Raw genomic sequence first — 14,518 nt, 5'->3', positions numbered from 1 at the left:
ACCAACCATGAGTAGACCCCCAAATCTTTTTCAGAGTCAGTGCTTTCCAGAATGGAGTACCCATCCTGTAATCATGGTATGCAGTCTTTGTTCCCAGGGGTATGCACTCAAGTTTAGCTGTATTAAAATGCATCTTGTTTCCTTGTGCCCAGTTTACCAAGCAATCCAAATTGCTCTGAATCACTGACCTGTCCTCTTCGTTATTTACTACTTCCACAGTTTTTGTGTCATCTGCAAATTTGATCAGTGATGATTGTTTGTGTTCTTCCAGGTCATTGATAAAAATGCTAGTTAGAATATGCGCAGAGAGGCAAAGTGACTTGCCCAAGGTCCCAGGAAGTCTGTTACAGAGTAGAAACTTGAACCAGCTCTTCTAAATCCTAGTCTAGTGCACCCAACCCCTGAACCATCCTTTCTCTCAAGGTTGTGATTCTTCAAGGTACCTAAGCACTTGCTTGGAGCATGTGAGTCATCCCGTTATTTAAGTACTTTGTTGAACTGTTTCAGAGTAGCAGCTGTGTTAGTCTGTATCCTCAAAAAGATGTGGCACCTTAGAGACTAACAAATTTATTTGAGCATAAGCTTTCATCTCTAAGGTGCCACAAGTACTCCTTTTCTTTTTGTTGAACTGGGCTCTCAAGCCTTATTTGTTTGAACGGTGTAAGTAGCCAGGAGAGGAGGTGGCAGAGTGGGGGTAAAACAAAGAGATATGGGATGAAATTAAGGGAAGAAAAAGTTTCTCTTGAATACGGGGGAGGTGGGGGGGATTCAGATGATAAGATCTGTGAGGCTGCAAAATAATGTGCCAAGGAAAATGACGGAGACGTCAGCACTTGAGACATTTAAATTAGACTGGACACAGCCATGGGATCTGGAATTTAAAGCACAGACCTGCCCCCTGTTCTCTGATCCAGCATACCTGATGTCCAGTGTAACCTGACCTCTCATTTCCTTCTCCAACTTCAATGGGCCCAGTTCATCACTGCCCTAGGACAGGCATAAGGATCCTCGAGACGCTCTCTGGTGCAGGGGTGAATCTGCTAGCTCCGTGCTTCCTCTGCAGTACCACAGGGTAGAAGAAGAGGGTGAGCTGGAGGGGCACAAGGATGGGCTGGTGGCATTGTCAGAGAAAGGCCGCTAAAGCAGGAGAGCAACTCAAAATGCCCAATTTTCCCCTGCATCAATAGCAGGGATGAATCTGCCTCTATGGTCCTATCTGTATATCTCTAAGTAAGGGTCTCGCCTTAGTCTCCAGTACCATCCTGTGTTATTACAATGCACACAGGGCATTGTCCTTTGCTATATTTTTGTCGCTTGAAAAGCAGAGGTGGTGGTGTAGAATTGGCTGCGGGGCTGTGGGGACCTAATACCAGAGCATGCAGGGCAGGCTGCTTGTGAGTGATTAACCCAATAAGAAGAAAATCCATAATGATAAAATGAAGAAATGCTCTCAAATGCTGGCTGAAACTGCCCACCTTTCAGGTTTCTAATCACTTTGCAGTGCTCTGGGGTTTTAGAGTGCTGTGTCCAACTCTCTGTTCTTTCCGAACCAAAAATTGCACAGGGAATAATGAGACCATAGCGGTTTCATTGTTTTCTGCACGTCCATCCATTAAGCCACATTCCGCAGTCCTTAATCGAGCAAAACTCCCATTGATTCTAGTGGGAGTTTAGCTCATTTCAGGACTGCAGAATTTTGCCCATTTTCAGAAGCAAGAAAGCCCACTGCAATAAGTTATAGGGGTCAGGAGAAGAATACTGATAGTGTATGGGGATACGAACAAGAACAGTCAGGTACAGCTGCTACAGAGACCCTTTGAAGGCATTAACAAACCCATTTTATTCACAGCATCCTTTGGTTATATCCCATTGTGACTGCTAAGGAACACAACATTGCATTTGAAAACAAATAGCTTAAAAATCCCCTTTCCCTATTCTGCACCTGGAAATAAAAGTCAGAAGAGGGAGAATACTGAAACTGCAGTTAATAGAGCATGTTATAAATGTAAATGCTCAGAAGGCATGACATGGGAAAATTAAAGTTGAACATGCAACCTTATCTAAGAGCCCTTGTGCATACGCAGCCCAACTTGAATTACATTCATTTACATTCCCTTATCATACAACCTTAGGTACAGATGAGTTGCAAGCGTCTTCTGGTACTTCTAGATAAGTAGCATCCAGGAAAGTCTTTTCCATGTACAGTAGGCAAACATCCTTAAACAACATGCTGGTTACACGGTAGAATATCTGAGAAAATTTTCATTAAAACTAATTTATACTGTACCAGCTGAAGATCTGATCCAGTGTCTTTATTTAACTAACACCTAACATTCGTACACCAGGCCAGCAAAACACTTATGCTCCTGCATAACTTTAAGCATTAGTAATCTCCTTGAAGTCAACATGCTTAAAGTTCCACAGGTGCTTAAGTGCTTTGCTGGATCAGGTCTTTACCCTGTGCACTGCTGCTGCCGGAATCCAGCCTAGCCATGTGTTTTGTCTCGCTAGCTGCAGCTACTTCCTGACTCTGTAAATCTGGGAGAAAGTGTGGCACTGCATAGCATCTTGCAGATTGTGGGGTGGCTTTAAACCTCCTTGGGAAGGTTAACCCTTCATAGCACACCTCCACCATTGCTGGAATTGGGCTGTGGACAAGGGGTGGACTTTGCTCTCCAGTGCTGGTATATTGTAAGAGCTCTAAATTGAACCTGCAAGAGAAAAAAGCAGATGTAAAAATGTTTTAAAAACATATATCAGTGAGACTGGAGTGCTGAGATAGAATAATCTTGCTAAGGTTTAAGAGTGTGCTTTTTTTCATTCTACAAACTCTTTTCTCATATGGAAGCTGTCATCAGACGTTGCAGGATCAGCCCTGGGGTTTTCAGCTTACTGCATAATATTAAAGCAAAGGATAAAGATCATTTCAGAAACTAACAGGTGGTACGATAATGTCATTGTCGAATCAGGGATGAAAGGCAGCCAAAAAGAAAGTGCAAAAATGTCTTCATTACAGGAGCAGCATTAAGCCAACCCCACTCCCTTCCTTCACTCATCCAGTGGAATATCAGCTGCAAAACTAATTACTGACAAGGTGAAGAAGTCTGAGTGTGAGAGCGTCCATTGGTGGAATCTGACTTCGTCCTGCATCCAAAAACAATACGAGTTCCCTTTAAAGGAGTAATTTCCTTTGCAAATGATTAATGACCTGCCACTCAACAGCAGCTAACCAATCTCATAGAGTGCCCTTCGAGCCATGGTGTCAGAGTGCGTCTCATAGCAAATTAATCTTGAGTTGAGAATGGGTCCTGCCAAAATCACAAAAGAAACTACCCTAAAGCCCATGAAATCAATCAAATTTCAGGTTAGACTGACCATCTCCACCCTGTGTCTCACCATGATAGGGTCCAAGGCCATGCCACATTGGCAAAGCCCTGTGTCCCCAAAGCTTGAGGTAAATATCTGGAATATCTCAAAGGCCCACAATGAAGACAAAGGAGCTGATAGGGAATAAGGAGGTCACCAAAGACACAATGGACTTTGCTCAGGCAGCATCCTATAGTTACTGATGGGTGAGTTTCAAAAGGTACAGACTTTGTGTTAGCTTCAGATAAGTACCCAAAAGTTCAGGGGTGAGATCCTGGCTCCATGGAAATCAATGTCAAAATTCCCATTGCCTTCAATGGGGCTTATCCAGACCTTCAGCAGCCATGATAGGGTTGTATGCATTATCACATAGACCCTGTGGAGGTAAACACCACAGGAGTTACCACTTCAAAGGGCCAGACTGACAGCTTCCATCATGGCCCCTGATTGTAATAACTGTAATAACAATCAGCCTTTTGTACCTGCTATGCTTCCATCTACACAGAGAACAAAACTTGTACTTTCAGCCTTAAAAAGATTGCTTTGATTTCAGATTAAGGAAAAGCAACAACATGAAAAATACAAAAGTAAAGTCTATCTAGGAGAGAGCACACTGTGTGCATCCTCTCTATCACAGGCAATTGCAGCTTTGCCTATAAAATGGCTGATGTCTCTGCACGCTGTCAGAATTTGCAGAAATGTGAAGGTATAGAATGCAGAAAATAAAAGCACCACCCTACACCACTCTCCTCTCTGGAAGGTTCCCCTATTATAGAATGCATTCGTCCAGTAGATTCATAATATTTAAGGCCAGAAAGGACCATTAGATCATCTAGTCTGACCTCCTGTACAACAAAGGCCAAGTAATTTCACCCACTTACCCTGTATTGAACCCAATAACTTGTGTTTGTCTACATCATTTTTACCAGTCTTAATCTGAAGACATAAAGCAAGGAGAACCCACAACTCCCCGGGGTAGTTTGTTCCAATGGTTAATCATAGAATCATAGAATCATAGAATATCAGGGTTGGAAGGGACCCCAGAAGGTCATCTAGTCCAAACCCCCTGCTCAAAGCAGGACCAAGTCCCAGTTAAATCATCCTAGCCAGGGCTTTGTCAAGCCTGACCTTAAAAACCTCTAAGGAAGGAGATTCTACCACCTCCCTAGGTAACGCATTCCAGTGTTTCACCACCCTCCTAGTGAAAAAGTTTTTCCTAATATCCAATCTAAACCTCCCCCATTGCAACTTGAGACCATTACTCCTCGTTCTGTCATCTGCTACCATTGAGAACAGTCTAGAGCCATCCTCTTTGAAACCCCCTTTCAGGTAGTTGAAAGCAGCTATCAAATCCCCCCTCATTCTTCTCTTCTGCAGACTAAACAATCCCAGCTCCCTCAGCCTCTCCTCATAAGTCATGTGCTCTAGACCCCTAATCATTTTTGTTGCCCTTCGCTGTACTCTTTCCAATTTATCCACATCCTTCTTGTAGTGTGGGGCCCAAAACTGGACACAGTACTCCAGATGAGGCCTCACCAGTGTCGAATAGAGGGGAACGATCACGTCCCTCGATCTGCTCGCTATGCCCCTACTTATACATCCCAAAATGCCATTGGCCTTCTTGGCAACAAGGGCACACTGCTGACTCATATCCAGCTTCTCGTCCACTGTCACCCCTAGGTCCTTTTCCGCAGAACTGCTGCCGAGCCATTCGGTCCCTAGTCTGTAGCGGTGCATTGGATTCTTCCATCCTAAGTGCAGGACCCTGCACTTATCCTTATTGAACCTCATTAGATTTCTTTTGGCCCAATCTTCCAATTTGTCTAGGTCCTTCTGTATCCTATCCCTCCCCTCCAGCGTATCTACCACTCCTCCCAGTTTAGTATCATCCGCAAATTTGCTGAGAGTGCAATCCACACCATCCTCCAGATCATTTATGAAGATATTGAACAAAACGGGCCCCAGGACCGACCCCTGGGGCACTCCACTTGACACCGGCTGCCAACTAGACATGGAGCCATTGATCACTACCCGTTGAGCCCGACAATCTAGCCAGCTTTCTACCCACCTTATAGTGCATTCATCCAGCCCATACTTCCTTAACTTGCTGACAAGAATGCTGTGGGAGACCGTGTCAAAAGCTTTGCTAAAGTCAAGAAACAATACATCCACTGCTTTCCCTTCATCCACAGAACCAGTAATCTCATCATAAAAGGCGATTAGATTAGTCAGGCATGACCTTCCCTTGGTGAATCCATGCTGACTGTTTCTGATCACTTTCCTCTCCTCTAAGTGCTTCAGGATTGATTCTTTGAGGACCTGCTCCATGATTTTTCCAGGGACTGAGGTGAGGCTGACCGGCCTGTAGTTCCCAGGATCCTCCTTCTTCCCTTTTTTAAAGATGGGCACTACATTAGCCTTTTTCCAGTCATCCGGGACTTCCCCCGTTCGCCACGAGTTTTCAAAGATAATGGCCAAGGGCTCTGCAATCACAGCCGCCAATTCCCTCAGCACTCTCGGATGCAATTCGTCCGGCCCCATGGACTTGTGCACGTCCAGCTTTTCTAAATAGTCCCTAACCACCTCTATCTCTACAGAGGGCTGGCCATCTCTTCCCCATTTTGTGATGCCCAGCACAGCAGTCTGGGAGCTGACCTTGTTAGTGAAAACAGAGGCAAAAAAAGCATTGAGTACATTAGCTTTTTCCACATCCTCTGTCACTAGCTTGCCTCCCTCATTCAGTAAGGGGCCCACACTTTCCTTGGCTTTCTTCTTGTTGCCAACATACCTGAAGAAACCCTTCTTGTTACTCTTGACATCTCTTGCTAGCTGCAGCTCCAGGTGCGATTTGGCCCTCCTGATATCTTTCCTACATGCCCGAGCAATATTTTTATACTCTTCCCTGGTCATATGTCCAACCTTCCACTTCTTGTAAGCTTCTTTTTTATGTTTAAGATCCGCTAGGATTTCACCATTAAGCCAAGCTGGTCGCCTGCCATATTTACTATTCTTTCGACTCATCGGGATGGTTTGTCCCTGTAACCTCAACAGGGATTCCTTGAAATACAGCCAGCTCTCCTGGACTCCCTTCCCTTTCATGTTAGTCCCCCAGGGGATCCTGGCCATCTGTTCCCTGAGGGAGTCAAAGTCTGCTTTCCTGAAGTCCAGGGTCCGTATCCTGCTGCTTACCTTTCTTCCCTGCGTCAGGATCCTGAACTCAACCAACTCATGGTCACTGCCTCCCAGATTCCCATCCACTTTTGCTTCCCCCACTAATTCTACCCGGTTTGTGAGCAGCAGGTCAAGAAAAGCGCTCCCCCTAGTTGGCTCCCCTAGCACTTGCACCAGGAAATTGTCCCCTACGCTTTCCAAAAACTTCCTGGATTGTCTATGCACCGCTGTATTGCTCTCCCAGCAGATATCAGGAAAATTAAAGTCACCCATGAGAATCAGGGCATGCGATCTAGTAGCTTCCGTGAGTTGCCGGAAGAAAGCCTCATCCACCTCATCCCCCTGGTCCGGTGGTCTATAGCAGACTCCCACCATGACATCACTCTTGTTGCACACACTTCTAAACTTAATCCAGAGACACTCAGGTTTTTCCACAGTTTCGTACCGGAGCTCTGAGCAGTCATACTGCTCCCTTACATACAGTGCTACTCCCCCACCTTTTCTGCCCTGCCTGTCCTTCCTGAACAGTTTATAACCATCCATGACTGTACTCCAGTCATGTGAGTTATCCCACCGAGTCTCTGTTATTCCAATCACGTCATAATTCCTTGACATCACCAGGACCTCCAGTTCTCCCTGCTTGTTTCCAAGGCTTTGTGCATTTGTATATAAGCACTTGAGATAACCTGTTGATCGCCCCTCAATCCCAGTATGAGGCAGGAGCCCTCCCCTCACAGACATTCCTGCCTGTGCTTCCTCCCGGTATCCCGCTTTCCCACTTACCTCAGGGCTTTGGTCTCCTTCCCCTGGTGAACCTAGTTTAAAGCCCTCCTCACTAGGTTAGCCAGCCTGCTGGCAAAGATGTTCTTCCCTCTGTTCGTAAGATGGAGCCCGTCTCTGCCCAGCACTCCTCCTTCATGGAACACCATCCCATGGTCAAAGAATCCAAAGCCTTCTCTCCGACACCACCTGCGTAGCCATTCGTTGACCTCCACGATTCGACGGTCCCTACCCAGGCCCCTTCCTTCCACGGGGAGGATGGACGAGAACACCACTTGCGCCTCCAACTCCTTTATCCTTCTTCCCAGAGCCACGTAGTCCGCAGTGATCCGCTCAAGGTCATTCTTGGCAGTATCATTGGTGCCCACGTGGAGAAGCAGGAAGGGGTAGCGATCCGAGGGCTTGATGAGTCTCGGCAGTCTCTCCGTCACATCACGAATCTTAGCCCCTGGCAAGCAGCAGACTTCTCGGTTTTCCCGGTCAGGGCGGCAGATAGATGACTCAGTCCCCCGGAGGAGAGAGTCCCCGACCACCACCACCCGCCTTCTCCTCTTGGGAGTGGTGGTCGTGGAACCCCCAACCTCAGGACATCGCATCTCATGCCTCCCAACCAGCGGAGTCTCCTTCTGCTTTCTCCCCCCAGACATATCATCTGGTCCACTCTCCGCAATGGTACCTGTGGAGAGAACATGAAAGCGGTTAGTTACCTGTGTCTGTGTTACTGGAACCCGGACATTCCGCTTACCTCTTCTGGAGGTCACATGTTGCCAAGCTTCTTCACTGGCCTCTTGGCTCCTCTGTGCAACCTGCTCTACATCTTTAGAGCTTTGTGCCCCTAGAAGCCTATCCTGAGTTTGGTCCAGAAAATCCTCAGTCTCTCGTATACAACGCAGGGTCGTTACCTGTTGCTCCAGACCTTCAATCTTCTCTTCCAATATGGAGACCAGCTTGCACTTTGTACAGACAAAGTCGCTTCTGTCCTGTGGAAGAAAGACAAACATGGCACATCCAGTGCAGGTCACAACAGCTGAACCCCCCCCTTCCATATCACCTACCTACTATGAGCTTCCTCAGAGACGTTGGCAAGATGTAAGCCTCACTGGGCTCACTCCAGGCGAACTCCCAGGCAAACTCCTGCTGTGAGCTGCTCTGCTGTCCCCGCTGCTCAGCTGGTTCGCGAGGCTCTGGCTATTTTTAAACAGCCAGGCTTCCCTGACGCAAACACACAGACACCCTAATGCCCGCCCCCTGCAGGCTAGCAGCCAATCAGACACTCACTCAGGCTCTCTCCCTGCCCTCCCAGCAAACACCCTCACTGCTACAAAATTGTGCCCTATTTCTTGCTATGCCTTTCTCCTCTACATTAAGAAGCCCGTTCATGCCCAGCATTTTCACCCCAGGAAGATACTTATGCACCATGATCAAATCACCTCTTACTCTCTCACTGCACTAAAGTTATCACCTGTGAGCCTTGGGTTGGAGTCCTGCCTTCCCAAAGGCTTTCCCCAGCATTTGTCTCCCAGCTGGCCACCCAGCCTCATAGTCCACTCTTAGAATCATAGAATCATAGAATCATAGAATATCAGGGTTGGAAGGGACCCCAGAAGGTCATCTAGTCCAACCCCCTGCTCAAAGCAGGACCAAGTCCCAGTTAAATCATCCTAGCCAGGGCTTTGTCAAGCCTGACCTTAAAAACCTCTAAGGAAGGAGATTCTACCACCTCCCTAGGTAACGCATTCCAGTGTTTCACCACCCTCTTAGTGAAAAAGTTTTTCCTAATATCCAATCTAAACCTCCCCCATTGCAACTTGAGACCATTACTCCTCGTTCTGTCATCTGCTACCATTGAGAACAGTCTAGAGCCATCCTCTTTGAAACCCCCTTTCAGGTAGTTGAAAGCAGCTATCAAATCCCCCCTCATTCTTCTCTTCTGCAGACTAAACAATCCCAGCTCCCTCAGCCTCTCCTCATAAGTCATGTGCTCTAGACCCCTAATCATTTTTGTTGCCCTTCGCTGTACTCTTTCCAATTTATCCACATCCTTCTTGTAGTGTGGGGCCCAAAACTGGACACAGTACTCCAGATGAGGCCTCACCAGTGTCGAATAGAGGGGAACGATCACGTCCCTCGATCTGCTCGCTATGCCCCTACTTATACATCCCAAAATGCCATTGGCCTTCTTGGCAACAAGGGCACACTGCTGACTCATATCCAGCTTCTCGTCCACTGTCACCCCTAGGTCCTTTTCCGCAGAACTGCTGCCGAGCCATTCGGTCCCTAGTCTGTAGCGGTGCATCGGATTCTTCCATCCTAAGTGCAGGACCCTGCACTTATCCTTATTGAACCTCATTAGATTTCTTTTGGCCCAATCTTCCAATTTGTCTAGGTCCTTCTGTATCCTATCCCTCCCCTCCAGCGTATCTACCACTCCTCCCAGTTTAGTATCATCCGCAAATTTGCTGAGAGTGCAATCCACACCATCCTCCAGATCATTTATGAAGATATTGAACAAAACGGGCCCCAGGACCGACCCCTGGGGCACTCCACTTGACACCGGCTGCCAACTAGACATGGAGCCATTGATCACTACCCGTTGAGCCCGACAATCTAGCCAGCTTTCTACCCACCTTATAGTGCATTCATCCAGCCCATACTTCCTTAACTTGCTGACAAGAATGCTGTGGGAGACCGTGTCAAAAGCTTTGCTAAAGTCAAGAAACAATACATCCACTGCTTTCCCTTCATCCACAGAACCAGTAATCTCATCATAAAAGGCGATTAGATTAGTCAGGCATGACCTTCCCTTGGTGAATCCATGCTGACTGTTCCTGATCACTTTCCTCTCCTCTAAGTGCTTCAGGATTGATTCTTTGAGGACCTGCTCCATGATTTTTCCAGGGACTGAGGTGAGGCTGACCGGCCTGTAGTTCCCAGGATCCTCCTTCTTCCCTTTTTTAAAGATGGGCACTACATTAGCCTTTTTCCAGTCATCCGGGACTTCCCCCGTTCGCCACGAGTTTTCAAAGATAATGGCCAAGGGCTCTGCAATCACAGCCGCCAATTCCCTCAGCACTCTCGGATGCAATTCGTCCGGCCCCATGGACTTGTGCACGTCCAGCTTTTCTAAATAGTCCCTAACCACCTCTATCTCTACAGAGGGCTGGCCATCTCTTCCCCATTTTGTGATGCCCAGCACAGCAGTCTGGGAGCTGACCTTGTTAGTGAAAACAGAGGCAAAAAAAGCATTGAGTACATTAGCTTTTTCCACATCCTCTGTCACTAGCTTGCCTCCCTCATTCAGTAAGGGGCCCACACTTTCCTTGGCTTTCTTCTTGTTGCCAACATACCTGAAGAAACCCTTCTTGTTACTCTTGACATCTCTTGCTAGCTGCAGCTCCAGGTGCGATTTGGCCCTCCTGATATCTTTCCTACATGCCCGAGCAATATTTTTATACTCTTCCCTGGTCATATGTCCAACCTTCCACTTCTTGTAAGCTTCTTTTTTATGTTTAAGATCCGCTAGGATTTCACCATTAAGCCAAGCTGGTCGCCTGCCATATTTACTATTCTTTCGACTCATCGGGATGGTTTGTCCCTGTAACCTCAACAGGGATTCCTTGAAATACAGCCAGCTCTCCTGGACTCCCTTCCCTTTCATGTTAGTCCCCCAGGGGATCCTGGCCATCTGTTCCCTGAGGGAGTCAAAGTCTGCTTTCCTGAAGTCCAGGGTCCGTATCCTGCTGCTTACCTTTCTTCCCTGCGTCAGGATCCTGAACTCAACCAACTCATGGTCACTGCCTCCCAGATTCCCATCCACTTTTGCTTCCCCCACTAATTCTACCCGGTTTGTGAGCAGCAGGTCAAGAAAAGCGCTCCCCCTAGTTGGCTCCCCTAGCACTTGCACCAGGAAATTGTCCCCTACGCTTTCCAAAAACTTCCTGGATTGTCTATGCACCGCTGTATTGCTCTCCCAGCAGATATCAGGAAAATTAAAGTCACCCATGAGAATCAGGGCATGCGATCTAGTAGCTTCCGTGAGTTGCCGGAAGAAAGCCTCATCCACCTCATCCCCCTGGTCCGGTGGTCTATAGCAGACTCCCACCATGACATCACTCTTGTTGCACACACTTCTAAACTTAATCCAGAGACACTCAGGTTTTTCCACAGTTTCGTACCGGAGCTCTGAGCAGTCATACTGCTCCCTTACATACAGTGCTACTCCCCCACCTTTTCTGCCCTGCCTGTCCTTCCTGAACAGTTTATAACCATCCATGACTGTACTCCAGTCATGTGAGTTATCCCACCAAGTCTCTGTTATTCCAATCACGTCATAATTCCTTGACATCACCAGGACCTCCAGTTCTCCCTGCTTGTTTCCAAGGCTTTGTGCATTTGTATATAAGCACTTGAGATAACCTGTTGATCGCCCCTCATTCCCAGTATGAGGCAGGAGCCCTCCCCTCACAGACCTTCCTGCCTGTGCTTCCTCCCGGTATCCCGCTTTCCCACTTACCTCAGGGCTTTGGTCTCCTTCCCCCGGTGAACCTAGTTTAAAGCCTGTGCTGTGGGAAAAGGGAAACTGAGCTGCAGTTTACCCCTTGTTCTCTGGGACTGGGTAGTCTCCCTGTCATGTAGAAGGGAAAGGAGGCTATGTAATAACAAGCTGCCGCCACCCTGAATAACATCTGCCACTTCTTGCTGGTAGCTATCATAAGGAGGGCGTAGGTGGCATGAGGTGGGTGGTCTGGCCCATGCGGGGAGGAGTCTAAGGGTGTCTAGCTCCTCTGCCACATCTGTAACACACCATGATGACATACAGCGCTAATGCCACTGCTTTCTGTGCTCCTGGTGCAGGAGCAGGAAACCAGGCAGGCCAAGGAACCAGAGTCCAGCCCTCAGACAAACTAAGAGCAATAACAAGCTTCATTCTCTGTTCCACTGCCAGGCTACTACACCTGCCTGACACCCCATTGTGTGGCTGGCCACCTCCCAGAGAGGAGGATGGGAAAGGAGAAACCCCCCAAGGTCAGGCATAGCCATAACATGACCACCATTGCAAAGTGTGTGAACCCTAAAGAATAAACCCTAGAGCAACAATACAATCTATCCAATGTATAGGTCAGTACCACCAGTGGCAAAACCTCCTTGCAAATTATACTAGCCTTACCACTCCGCAAACCAACGACCTAGTACAGAAGATCCCCACTTTATGCTAAACAACATCATCCTTAAGCAGGATACGCTCTTGAATATTTAGCCACTGGCATTAACCAGCATGGAGCCAACCCTCAGAGAGAGCAAGTGTTTCAAATATAATGTGTTTAATGACTTGCATTCGATCAGCTCATTAATGGCTGTGACGAGCGCAGAAGCATTGCCACCAGGGGCATTCAAGAGGGGGAAACAAAGAGGCACAGCGAGTTGTGATATCTTAAACTCTCCAGCTGAAGGGGATTAAACGCGCCACAGGAAATGAACAGCAGGGCTTCTTTCCTGCCAGAATGCCACCCCAGCTTGCTCAACTAGAAGCGTACGTGGCGGCAGGCCCTAACCCTCCCTTTAATAGCACTGAGCGGTATGTTCCAAACCAAGTTTTGCAGTGAGAAGCAAATAACCCAGCTGCCAACTAAAACTCAAATCCCATGTGGCACCAGCTGGGTGGTCAAAGGCTGCTAGCCACTAACCACACCCCTTAAAATATGGAGGGAGCATATTAGGAGGAACATTGCACAGAAGCAAATGTATTTCCCTGCCCCCAGTATTGGCTACATGTGGTCCCGTCCGTATTGCAGGCTCTCCTCCCTCAGCAGCTCATGGTGTACGCAGGCTGTGACGCACCCCTCTAGCAGGGTCCGGAGTGCTTGCTGCCCTGAGTCAGACTGAGTTGTGCATGGATGGAAGGAGGACTTGGGCTCACACCGGGGTCAGAGTATGGAGCTAGTGTGTAGTGTAGACATACTCAGAGGAAGCGGGGGGTGATGGCTCTGCTCACTCCACACCTGCCTATGGAGTGGACCCAGACCACAGGGAGAGCCTCCTGCTGCCTGGGGAGGGTTGCACTAGCATGAGCGCACTCCTGTGCCTCCTGGCGCTCCACTGAACTGGGCCTAGCTGTCCCTAAACTAGCATTATAATCATATCTTTTTCTCCTCTAGAACACCTTCTGTTCAAGGGTTTCACAGCATTTTATAGACATGACTTCCCTCTCAGCTCACCCCTAGGATGGGTAAGTATAGCTGGGTTCACTGGTCCATTTTACACATGGGGAAACTGAGGCACACTGGGGGTCAGAGCCTGATTTTCAGAGCTCTTGAGCACCCACTGAACCTGCTGCAGTCACAGTTGGCTTCCTCCTCCCCATCCTCCTGCTATGTAAATCAGTTGTGCAAATTAGAACCCTACTGCCACATGGGATTTAGTTGTGATGCAATAGTACCATCTTGGCTACCTGTGGCTTTCCGTTCCTCTGGGGCTCCCACTGGCAGATGTTCCACTGTTTAGGGCACTAGCCTCGGACTTGGGAGACCTGGCTTCAATTCTCTGCTGTGCCACAAACTTTCTGTGACACCTTGGGCAAGCCACTTAGCCGCGCCGTGCCTCAATTTCCCCTTCTGCTTCACAGCGGTGTTGGGTGGCTGTTTTGAAGATTGTGGAGCACTTTGAGAGCTACTGATGAGAAGCACTGTATAAGAAATAGGTATCATTTTTACAAGGAGGATGTGTTGTTTCAGTCTGTATTATTACCTACAATCAAGTCACCATTAACACAATTTTTTTTCTAATCTCCTTCCTCTGAATCCTCAGGGATGGCCATGGCTGGAGATGGGACATTGGACGGAGAGGCCCAGGGAACAAGGTGGCACCAAGCATGCTCTCTCTCTTAGGTGCCCAGCTGGCTGACTCTTGCTCAATGTGCAGGGTCTAACTGATTGCCATATGTGGGGTCAGGAAGGAATTTTCCCCCAGGGCAGATAGGCAGTGATCTTGGTGGGGTTTTAAAGACAATAAAGTCATTGCAGAGAAACTAAATGAATTCTAAACTAAATGAATTCTTTGCTTCAGTCTTCACAGCTGAGGATGTTAGGGAGATTCCCCAACCCGAGCCATCTTTTGTAGGTGACAAATCTGAGGAATTGTCACAGTTGAAGTGTCACTAGAGAAGGTTTTGGAATTAATTGAGAAATTTAACAGTAACAAGTCA

Source organism: Dermochelys coriacea, chromosome 11, assembly GCF_009764565.3.
Source record: "Dermochelys coriacea isolate rDerCor1 chromosome 11, rDerCor1.pri.v4, whole genome shotgun sequence".
In the NCBI taxonomy this organism is placed as follows: Eukaryota; Metazoa; Chordata; order Testudines; family Dermochelyidae; genus Dermochelys; species Dermochelys coriacea.
This window is presented reverse-complemented; position numbering follows the sequence as displayed.